Source organism: Hemitrygon akajei, chromosome 3 (genome assembly GCF_048418815.1).
Source record: "Hemitrygon akajei chromosome 3, sHemAka1.3, whole genome shotgun sequence".
Taxonomy (NCBI): domain Eukaryota; kingdom Metazoa; phylum Chordata; class Chondrichthyes; order Myliobatiformes; family Dasyatidae; genus Hemitrygon; species Hemitrygon akajei.
Window position 1 is genome coordinate 160,233,899 of NC_133126.1, and position 11,163 is coordinate 160,245,061.

The window sequence follows — 11,163 nt, forward strand, 5'->3', positions numbered from 1 at the left end:
GAGGAATCTGGAGCAACAGCTGGATGACCTTTGACTCATAAGGGAAAATGAAGCAGTCATAGGTGAGAGCTACAGGGAGGTAGTCACACCTAGGCTGCCAGGAGCAGGTCGTTGGGTGACAGTCAGAGGGGGGAAAGCGAAGGTGAGTAGACTGGTAGTGCAGAGCACCCCTGTAGCCATTCCCCTGAATAATAAGTTTACCGTCCTGGATACTGTTGGCGAAGATGACCGACCAGGTGTGAGCCACGGTGGCAGGGCCTCTGGCACTGAGTCTGACCCTGTGGTGCAGAAAGATGGGACGGAGAAGAGGAGAGCTGTCATCATTGGAGACTCTATAGTCAGGGGAGTAGACTGGAGATTTTGTAGACGTGAGAAGGACACCCGCATGATTTGTTGCCTCCTGGGTGCCAGGATCCGGGATGTCTCTGACCGGGTGCATGACATTCTGGTATGAGAGGGAAAGCAACCAGAAGTCATGATACATGTTGGTACCAACGACGTAGGCAGGAAGAGGGATGAGGTCCTGAAGTGTGAGTTTCGGGAACTAGGCAGAAGGCTGAAGAACAGGACCTCAAGGGTGGCGTTCTCAGGATTGCTGCCAGTGCTACGTAATAGTGATGGTAAGAATTGGAGGAGATGGCAGTTGAATGCACGGCTGAGGAGTTGGTGCAGGGGGCAGGATTTTAGATTTTTGGGTCATTGTGATCTCTTCTGGGGAAGGTGGGACCTGGATAGATTGGATGGGTTGCACCTGAACTTGAGGGGGAGCAATATCCTTGCAGGTAGGTTTGCTAGCATGGTTCGGGAGGGTTTAAACTAATTTGCAAGGGAGATGGGACCCGGAGCGATAGAGCAGTGAAAAAAAGTGCATAGAGTAAAGCCAGATCTAACATATAGAGAGGTTTTGAGGAAAGAGAAGCAGAGTAAAGGGTGTAAAGATAGTAAGGTAGAAGGGCTAAAGTGTGTGTACTTCAATGCAAGAAGCATCAGGAACAAAGGTGATGAACTGAGAGCTTGGAAAAATACTCGGAATTATAATGTAGTGGCCATTACGGAGACTTGGCTGGCACCAGGGCAGGAATGGATTCTCAATATTCCTGGATTTCAGTGCTTTAAAAGGGATGGGGGGGAGGGGAGGAGGGGTGGCATTACTGGTCAGGGATACTATTACAGCTACAGAAAGGGTGGGTAATGTAGCAGGATCCTCTTTTGAGTCAGTATGGGTGGAAGTCAGGAACAGGAAGGGAGCAATTACTCTACTGGGGGTATTCTATAGGCCCCCTGGTAGCAGCAGAGATACCGAGGAATAGATTGGGAGGCAGATTTTGGAAGGTGCAAAAATAACAGGGTTGTTATCATGGGTGACTTTAACTTCTCTAATATTGATTGGCACTTGATTAGGTCCAAGGGTTTAGATGGGGCAGAGTTTGTTAAGTGTGTCCAGGATGGACTCCTGTCACAGTATGTTGACAGCCCGACTAGGGGGAATGCCATACTAGATCTAGTATTAGGTAATGAACCAGGTCAGGTCACAAATCTGTCAGTGGGTGAGCATCTGGGGGACAGTGATCACCGCTCCCTGGCCTTTAGCATTATCATGGAAAATTGGAGAGGGGCAAATTATGCGACTATAAGGCTAGAACATGCGGGTGTGAATTGGGATGATGTTTTTGCAGGGAAATATACTATGGACCTGTGGTCAACGTTTAAGGATCTCTTGCAGGATATTAGGGATAAATTCATCCCGGTGAAGAAAATAAGGAATGGTAGGGTGAAGGAACCATGGGTGACAAGTGAGGTGGAAAATCTAGTCAGGTGGAAGAAGGCAGCATACATGAGGTTTAGGAAGCAAGGATCAGATGGGTCTATTGAAGAATATAGGGTAGCAAGAAAGGAGTTTAAGAAGGGACTGAGAAGAGCAAGAAGGGGGCATGAGAAGGCCTTGGCGAGTAGGGTAAACAAAAACCCCAAGGCATTCTTCAGTTATGTGAAGAACAAAAGGATGACAGGAGTGAAGGTAGGACCGATTAGAGATAAAAGTGGGAAGATGAGCCTGGAGGCTGTGGAAGTGAGCGAGGTCCTCAATGAGTACCTCTCTTTGGTATTCACCAATGAGAGGGAACTTGATGACAGTGAGGACAATATGCGTGAAGTTGATGTTCTGGAGCATGTTGATGTTAAGGGAGAGGAGGTGTTGGAGTTGTTAAAATACATTAGGACGGATAAGTCCCCGGAGCCTGACGGAATATTCCCCAGGCTGCTCCACAAGGCGAGGGAAGAGATTGCTGAGCCTCTGGCTAGGATCTTTATGTCCTCGTTGTCCACGGGAATGGTACCAGAGGATTGGAGGGAGGCGAATGTTGTCCCCTTTTTCAAAAAAGGTAGTAGGGATAGCCCGGGTAATTATAGACCAGTGAGCCTTACGTCTGTGGTGGGAAAGCTGTTGGAAAAGATTCTTAGAGATAGGATCTATGGGCATTTAGAGAATCATGGTCTGATCAGGGACAGTCAGCATGGCTTTGTGAAGGGCAGATCGTGTCTAACAAGCCTGATGGAGTCCTTTGAGGAGGTGACCAGGCATATAGATGAGGATAGTGCAGTGGATGTGATCTACATGGATTTTAGTAATGCATTTGACAAGGTTCCACATGGTAGGCTTATTCAGGAAGTCAGAAGGCATAGGACCCAGGGAAGTTTGGCCAATTGGATGCAGAATTGGCTTGCCTGCAGAAGGCAGAGGGTCGTGGTGGAGGGAGTACATTTGGATTGGAAGGTTGTGACTAGTGGTGTCCCACAAGGATCTGTTCTGGGACGTCTACTTTTCATGATTTTTATTAACGACCTGGATGTGGGGGTAGAAGGGTGGGTTGGCAAGTTTGCAGACACAAAGGTTGGTGGTGTTGTAGATAGTGTAGAGGATTGTTGAAGATTGCAGAGAGACATTGATAGGATGCAGAAGTTGGCTGAGAAGTGGCAGATGGAGTTCAACCCAGAGAAGTGTGAGGTGGTACACTTTGGAAGGACAAACTCCAAGGCAGAGTACAAAGTAAATGGCAGGATACTTGGTAGTGTGGAAGAGCAGAGGGATCTGGGAGTACATGTCCACAGATCCCTGAAAGTTGCCTCACAGGTAAATAGGGTAGTTAAGAAAGCTTATGGGGTGTTAGCTTTCATAGGTCAAGGGATAGAGTTTAAGAGACGCGATATAATGATGCAGCTCTATAAAACTCTAGTTAGGCCACACTTGGAGTACTGTGTACAGTTCTGGTCACCTCACTATAGGAAGGATGTGGAAGCACTGGAAAGGGTACAGAGGAGATTTACCAGGATGCTGCCTGGTTTAGAGAGTATGCATTATGATCAGAGATTAAGGGAGCTAGGGCTTTACTCTTTGGCTAGAAGGAGGATGAGAGGAGACATGATAGAGGTGTACATTAAGAGAAATAGACAAAGTGGACAGCCAGTGCCTCTTCCCCAGGGCACCACTGCTCAGTACAAGAGGACGTGGCTTTAAGGTAAGGGGAGGGAAGTTCAAGAGGGATATTAGAAGAAGGTTTTTCACTCAGAGAGTGGTTGGTGCATGGAATGCACTGCAGTGGTGGTGGCAGATACACTAGTGAAGTTTAAGAGACTACTAGACAGGTATATGGAGGAATTTAAGGTGGGGGGTTATATGGGAGGCAGGGTTTGAAGGTCGGCACAACATTGTGGGCCAAAAGGCCTGTAATGTGCTGTGCTATTCTATGTTCTATGTTCTAAATACAAAGTGCAAATAAAAAGCGATAGTGTTTGTAGGTTCATGGACCATTAAGAAATCAGATGGTAAAAGGGAAGAACACCATTTTTAAACCATTGAGTTAGATTCTTCAGGCTTCTATACCTCCTCCCTGATGATAGCAATGAGAAGAGGGAATGTCCTGGATGATAAGAGTCTTTAAAGATGAATGCTGCCTTCTTAAGGGACCATTTTCTGAAAATGTCCTCCATGTTGGGGAAATATGTGCCCCCAATGGCTGAACCTACAACCCTCAGTAGCCTCTTGTGATCCTGTATAGTGAAGCCTCCATACCAGGTTGTGAAGCAACCACCGCACATCTATAGAAATATGTAAGTGTCTTCGGTGACTTACAAAATCACCACAAACGCTAACGATGTATAGCCGCTGCCATGCTTTGTTCATGATTGCGTCAATGTGATAGGCCCAGGATCGATCCTCTGAGGTGTTGACGACCAGGGACCTTGAAACTGCTCACCTTTTCCACTGCTGAATCCTCAGTGATGACTGGTGTGTGTTCTCCCAACTTCCCCTTCCTGATATCCACGATCAATTCCTTGGCCTTGCTGACATTGAGCCTGAGGTTGTTGCAACATGACTTAACCAGTCTATCTGTCTCATTCCTGTACACCTCCTTATTGCCATGGCGTCACTTGCAAATTTATAGATTGCATTTGACCAGTCATGGGTTTAGAGAGAGGATAGCAGTGGGCTAAACTCGCATCCTTGAGTTGCGCCAATGAGTGGGAGATGTTATCACCAGTTTGCACAAACTGGTCTCCTGATGAGGAAATTGAGGATCTAGGTACAGGGAGAGGTGCAGATGCCCAGGCTTTGACGCTTGGTGATTAATCCAGAGGGAATGATGGTGTTGAACATTGAGCTGTAGTTGACAAACAGCAGACTGACTTATGCCTGCTGTTGCTAGAAGCTCCAGAGATTTGCTGCAGGCCTCTTGTATTCATAGGTCAACTGCAGTGGTTTCTGGTCCTTGCTCGGCCAGGAATTAATTCTAGCCATAATCAACTTGTCAATGTACTTCCTGTTGCTATCGAGCGATAGAGCTATTTAGTCAGCTCACCCTGCTTTTCATTGGCATCGGTACTTCTGTTGTCCTTTTGAGCGAGGGACCCCAGACTGCATCAGTGAGAGATTGAAGATGTCCTTGAACACTAGATAGTTGGGCAATATAGGCTTCGAGAACCTGGCAAGGTACACCGTCGCAGTTTGACGCCTTGTGAGGGTTTACTCTCCTGAAGGATGTTCCGGCATCGACCTCCGAGACAGAAATTACAGATTTGCTGGGTGCTATGGGGATTCACATATAGTGTCATTCTCTTTTTCAAAGCATGCATAAAGGGTGTTGAGTACATTTGGGAGTGAAGCATCACTGTTAGGTATTTTTGCTGTTAGGTTTCGCTTTATAGGAGAAATAACACGCAAACCCTGCCACTGCTTCCGTGCATCTAATTGTATCACTAATTTCACATGGAATCGCCTTTTCTCTCTCAGTGTGGCCCTGCATAAGTCATACCAGGAATTTTTATTGGATTCTGAATCAACGGTCTTGAATGCCACAGATCTAGCCCTAAATAGACTGCTAATCTCCTAGTTCATCCAGGGCTTCTGATTTGGGAAAACTCAGTGTGTTTTCGAAGACATACACTCGTCCACGCAGGTCTTGATGAAGATGGCCAAGGCATAATCATTTGGCACCGAAGATGAATCCCTGAATATTGTCCAGTCTACTGGTTCAAAACAGTCTTGTAAACACTCCTCCTCCTTTCTTGACTTCAATGGTCCTCACCGCGATTCTCAGTCTCTGGCTAAATGCCAGAAGTAGAAGTACAGCCGTGAGATCGGACTTGCCAAATTGCGGGCACAGGATAGCATGGTAAGCTTTCTTGATGGTGGTGCCACAGTGATCGGGGGTGTTGGCATCCTCGGTTCTCCAGGTGACGTGTTGGTGGTAGTTCGTCAGAGATGACTTCAAGCTAGCCTGGTTGAAGTTTGCTGCAATAACCTGGTTGAAAGTTTCCTGGAATGCTTCAGTTTCCTGCATATGTTCCAAGCTGATGTCAAATTACACCTAAAAGTTATGCCATTCTCATGCAGAATGACTCCATAGTCATTATAGCATCATCGTAAGTTCTCTATAGCATCATAGAGGCAGCACTGTTTGATGATTATGAGAACATAAATGTGGGATCTCAGGATGTTTCAACTCAGATGAAAGATAGTATTGTGACGTTGGGAATTCATTTCGTGGAAAGCGTGGTAATAATTGTGAAATCGTGGAAGGTAATTATTTGCAAAGTTGGATGTTAGGGAAAGGTGAAATTACACAAAACAAAAACAGAATGCTGGGAGGGAATCCAGAGCAGCTCGGACAGCAGCTGTGGAGAGAAAAACAAGACTGACTAAGTGGCTTACTGTTCAGGTTCAGTTCAGTTCAGTTTCAGTTTATTGTCATTTAGAAAACACAAATGCGATGCAGTTACAAAATAAGACAACGCTCTCCAGAATGATATCACAAAAGCACACAATAAAACAGACTACACCAGAAAATCCACATAACGTTTGGTAATCCCAAATCCAGAGTCCGGAGAGGCTGCTGTGTATTAATATCGCGCTACCATCTTAGTGCGTTCCCCGGAAAAGAGCTCCAAACGCACCAGACAAAACAAGACAACCCAGACACACCAAGTCAGGAGACCAACTCTACCACCCAACAAACCAAAAACTAAAGCTACAAGACCTACACAAAACCACATAGTTACATATAGTTATAGTTAACATACAGTTACAACAGTGCAGACAATACCATAATTGATAAAAAAAAAACAGACCATGGGCACAGTAAAAATAGTCCAAAGATGTAGAAAGACTATAAGTTAATGATCTTTAATGAGAAATGGGTAAAAGATTTATTATTATATGGCTGGGAACAACTTAACTCCTAGAATTATGTCCACAGATCAAACACAGCAAATGCTACTGAGCTGTATATACAGCAGTGGGATGTTCATACCCTTGAGTCAGGTGGGGACTAGCTGTTAGTGACAGTGCAGGCCAATGCAAAGGTCCAGACAGAAGCAAAAGTGGAGGTGGAGCTTTGGCACCTGTCAAAGATCGCCAGGATTTTAAACATTTTTAAAGTTATTGAAACACTTAAAACATATAGAGATAGTTAAATGATTTAAGTCAACCGTATATATTTTAACTAATTTACTTTCTCCTATTATGCCTTCCAAACCACAGTCCAGTATCTCCACTGAAATTAAGGACCACATTAGTTCCAGCCTGTCATTGGCCTGTGTGTCAATTCTCCATCATAATGTGGAGGAAGCAGGTTTATTATCACTGACTTAAATGGTGTGAAGTGCTGTGATAAAAACACAAACTGCTGGCAGAACTCAGCAGACCAGACAGCATCTATGGGAGGAAGTAGTGACGACGTTTTGGGCCGAATTTCTGATGAAGAGTTTCGGTCCGAAACATCGTCACTACCTCCTCCCATAGATGCTGTCTGGCCTGCTGAGTTCTGCCAGCATTTTGTGTTTTTATTTATTTCCAGCATCTGCAGATTCACTCGTGTTGCCTTTGAAATGCTGTGATGGTCGTTTTGTGGCAACAGGACAATGCAAAAACGTAAGATGACTATAAATTACAAAATAAACCAACAGTATAAAAGAAAGGAGTAATGAGATAGTATTCATGGGTTCGCAGACCACTGAGAAATTTGATGGCAGTGGGGAAGAAGCTGTTTCTAAATTATCGAGTGAGGATCTTCAGGCCCCCTGCAAGATCCCAGCAAGATTGTTGATGAGTCAGACTAATTGCGCCCGCGTGGAATTCCAGGACTTACTAGCATTTCAGTGACTGAACCTGGATGGTTTGATCACAATTGTCACTAACAATCGGCAAAATTCAGCACCAAAATGATGTTTCATTTATGGTGTTTTAAGAAAAAAATCCCAAGAACTGAAACTAAGTGATAATATGTAGTTCCACAGATCCCATTATCTAAACTATGTTAACACTTTACCATTACCCCTGTTAATATGATCCCTGAATTTAGAACCATCCACTCACTATATTACCTCATCTATAATTGATTTATGATCCAATGGAAAGTATGACGTCAATTACTTAAAATACTGGTTACAGCATTTTGTGAGTATCATCTGTTCAGATTAGATGGCCAGGTGTAAATTTCAACCCTATAACAGAGAATATGTAGAAATCATTTGTAGCGTTACATTCGGCACCAATCCCCTTGTTAACCATAGGTCTAAGTTTAAGGTTTTATTTTGCCTGCTTTATGGGAATAATGAAGCAAACCCAGTAACTTCTGCATCTGGCTGGCTCAATAAAACCATTTAAGTTGTTGAAAAGCAACCTGCCAATATTCCATCAGTACCTTGGGAAAAATAATGCAAAAATCTGCTGTAGTAGAGAAGAGCAGCAAGAGGTGGACATTCAATCCTGACCTCAAGTGCTGTCTTTATGGAGATTTCACATCCTGTTTCCTCCTGGGCCTCTGGTTGCCTCATGTATGTTGAGGGGTTAACTGGCCTCTGCAAATTGCCCCTAATATGCAGGTGAGTGGAAGAATCTGGGGAGTGTTAATGAAAGTGGTAGGAAAATAAAAGTAAGATTAGTGTTTAATGTAAGGTCCCACTGAACCCCATACACCTGCCTTTTCATCATAACCTTTGAAGCCCTGATCAATCGGGAAACTATCAATTTTCGCCTTAAATATACCCACAGTCTTGGCCTCCACTGCTATCTGCAGCAGAGTATTCCACAGATTCACCACTCTCTAGCTAAAAAGATTCCTCCTTATCTCTGTTCTAAAAGGTTGCCCCTCAATTTTGAGGCTGTCCCCTTCAGTTCTGGAGACCCCCACCATGGGAAACATCCTCTCCACATCCACCTTACCTAGTCCTTTCAACATTCAGTAGGTTTCAATGAGATCCTCCCACATTCTTCTCAATTCCAGTGAGGACAAGCCTAAAGCTGCTAAACGCTCCTCATATGTTAACCCCTTCATTCCTGGAATCATCCTTATGAATCTCCTCTGGACACTTTCCAATGACAATACATCCTTTCTGAGATATGGGGCCCAAAACTGTTGACAGTACTCCTGGTGCCGTCTGACTAGCATCTTATGAAGCTTCAGCATACTCTCCTTGTTTTTATATTCCATTCCCCATGAAATGAATGCCAACATTGCATTTGCCTTCTTTACCTCAGATTCAACCTGTAAATTAACCTACTGGGAGTCTTGCACGAGGACTACCAAGTCCCTCTGCACCTCTGATGTTTGGATTTTCTCCCCATTTAGATAACAATCTGCATTTTTGTTCCTTTTACTAAAATGCATTATCATACTTTTCCCAACACTATTCCATCTGCCACTTTTTTGCCCATTCTTTCAATTTCTCTCTGTCCTTCTGCAATCACATTGCTTCCTCAGCACTACCTACTCCTCCACCTATCTTCATATCACGTGCAAACTTTGCCACAAAGCCATCAATAATACTGGAAACACCTTGGTCTAGTGCCTGTGCAAATCATTTGCATAATTTGAAACACATGACCATTCTGTTTTCAATGGAGAGAATTGAACATCATCACACAACACTTCATTAGAGATGCCAGAAAGGGTTCACAATACATTACATTATAGCTGTGTTGAATTTCATATTGTTATGAATCTCAGTATTATTGAAAGCACTGAAAATGACTGGAGACCATCTTTAACAGGGCATTAGCCAGATCAGTTAAAAACATATTCCATTCGAGAACTTTTAAACCTGAGTTATTCTAAGATGGGGGAGTGCCTTTAAATTGGACTCCCAGTATTTTGTTGTAACATGATAATAAATAAATTCCACATCAATTTAACATTCACCTGCTATAACTCAGGGGAAGTATTCATTAAGATTTCTAAACATTTGAAAATACATACTTCTTTTTCTGTTTTTTAAAGAAATACTAATATGATTTGCTTTTTTGAAATTGGATTATGAATTGACATCTTCTGAAACAATAAACAGTTGCCACATAGAACTTCATTATGTCTGTACTAAACCTTTGGTATTTTTGCAAATGAAATGATGTACAAATATTCTGTGGAATATCATACTCAGCCTTTCTATACAGTTCTGTTTCCCACTTATGGGAAGACAAGTTGGATTGCATTCATCTGCAGCTGCAACTGTGTGAAATGAGGATCTGCTGTGGCTTGTTCTTGCAGAAACACGGCTCGAGAACAGCAGCCATGCACCATCAATCAACCAGCCATGACATTCAGGGAATTGGGCTATATTATTATTATCTTTATATATTTGTTGTAACTATGTTTTCTGCCATCATAGTTATATGTGCTACGTGTGCTGTATGTGATTGTTGGTACTGTGTTTTGAACCTTGACCCCAGAAGATCGCTGTTCCATTTGGCTGTATTGCTGTGTAAGGTTGAATGTCAATTAAAGTTGAACTTGAACTTATATATTGCCAATTGCTATAGATGTTTCAAGACTGATTGGTTCTATGAATCTAAAGAGAAATTTTCAGGAAAATTTAACAAGATCATAATTTTTAGTGATTTTTGTGTTGTTGCTGCAATTGTCAGTCTTTAAATGTTTATATTTTCGGTTTGAGAGAAATCACAATCTTAATTTAGAACTATGCTACCTTCAAGGAAGAAACAGAAACAACATAATCAGCTTACATAGACAGTGACTTCCATTGCTCTGAACATCTGGATTAACATGAACGAAGTGGCTAACCCTGCATCAACATAGTTTTTGTTAGTAATAGAAATCTGTTTTTTATCCTCTTAAATTTCCTAATGTACAGAGTGCTATTTGTTTGAGCATAACCCAATTCCATTCACCAATGGAATTATTTTCTTTGAAAAAATGTTGTGCACGAGATTAAAAACATAATTTGTAGTTTTGATAGCATTTCAAAAGGCATCTTCAAAGTGCCCAGTGTATTAGGTAACACTATTAGGATAGAATGGAATACAAGGGCTTGGGTTGAGGATGGATAAATGGCATCACGTTGACATGGATTAGGTGGGATGAAAGAGCTTGTATCTCTGTTGCATGCTTCTGTGATGATTTTGTCTGATTATAGTTGTAACATATGAACCACTGATTATCATTGCCTGAACACGTGCATCCACCAAAGTAGGACATAAGAGATGCCTTTTAACATTTTCAATAATTGGTTCAAAACACTGGTGCAAGAATTAATTATAGATGTAACTTCATGATGTCCTCATCCATCTTGCTTTCATCATTTCATGTCTTCTTAACCATGGATCTCGCCTTCAGCTAATGGTGAAAAGCAGCTCAATTTAAAACCAATAAA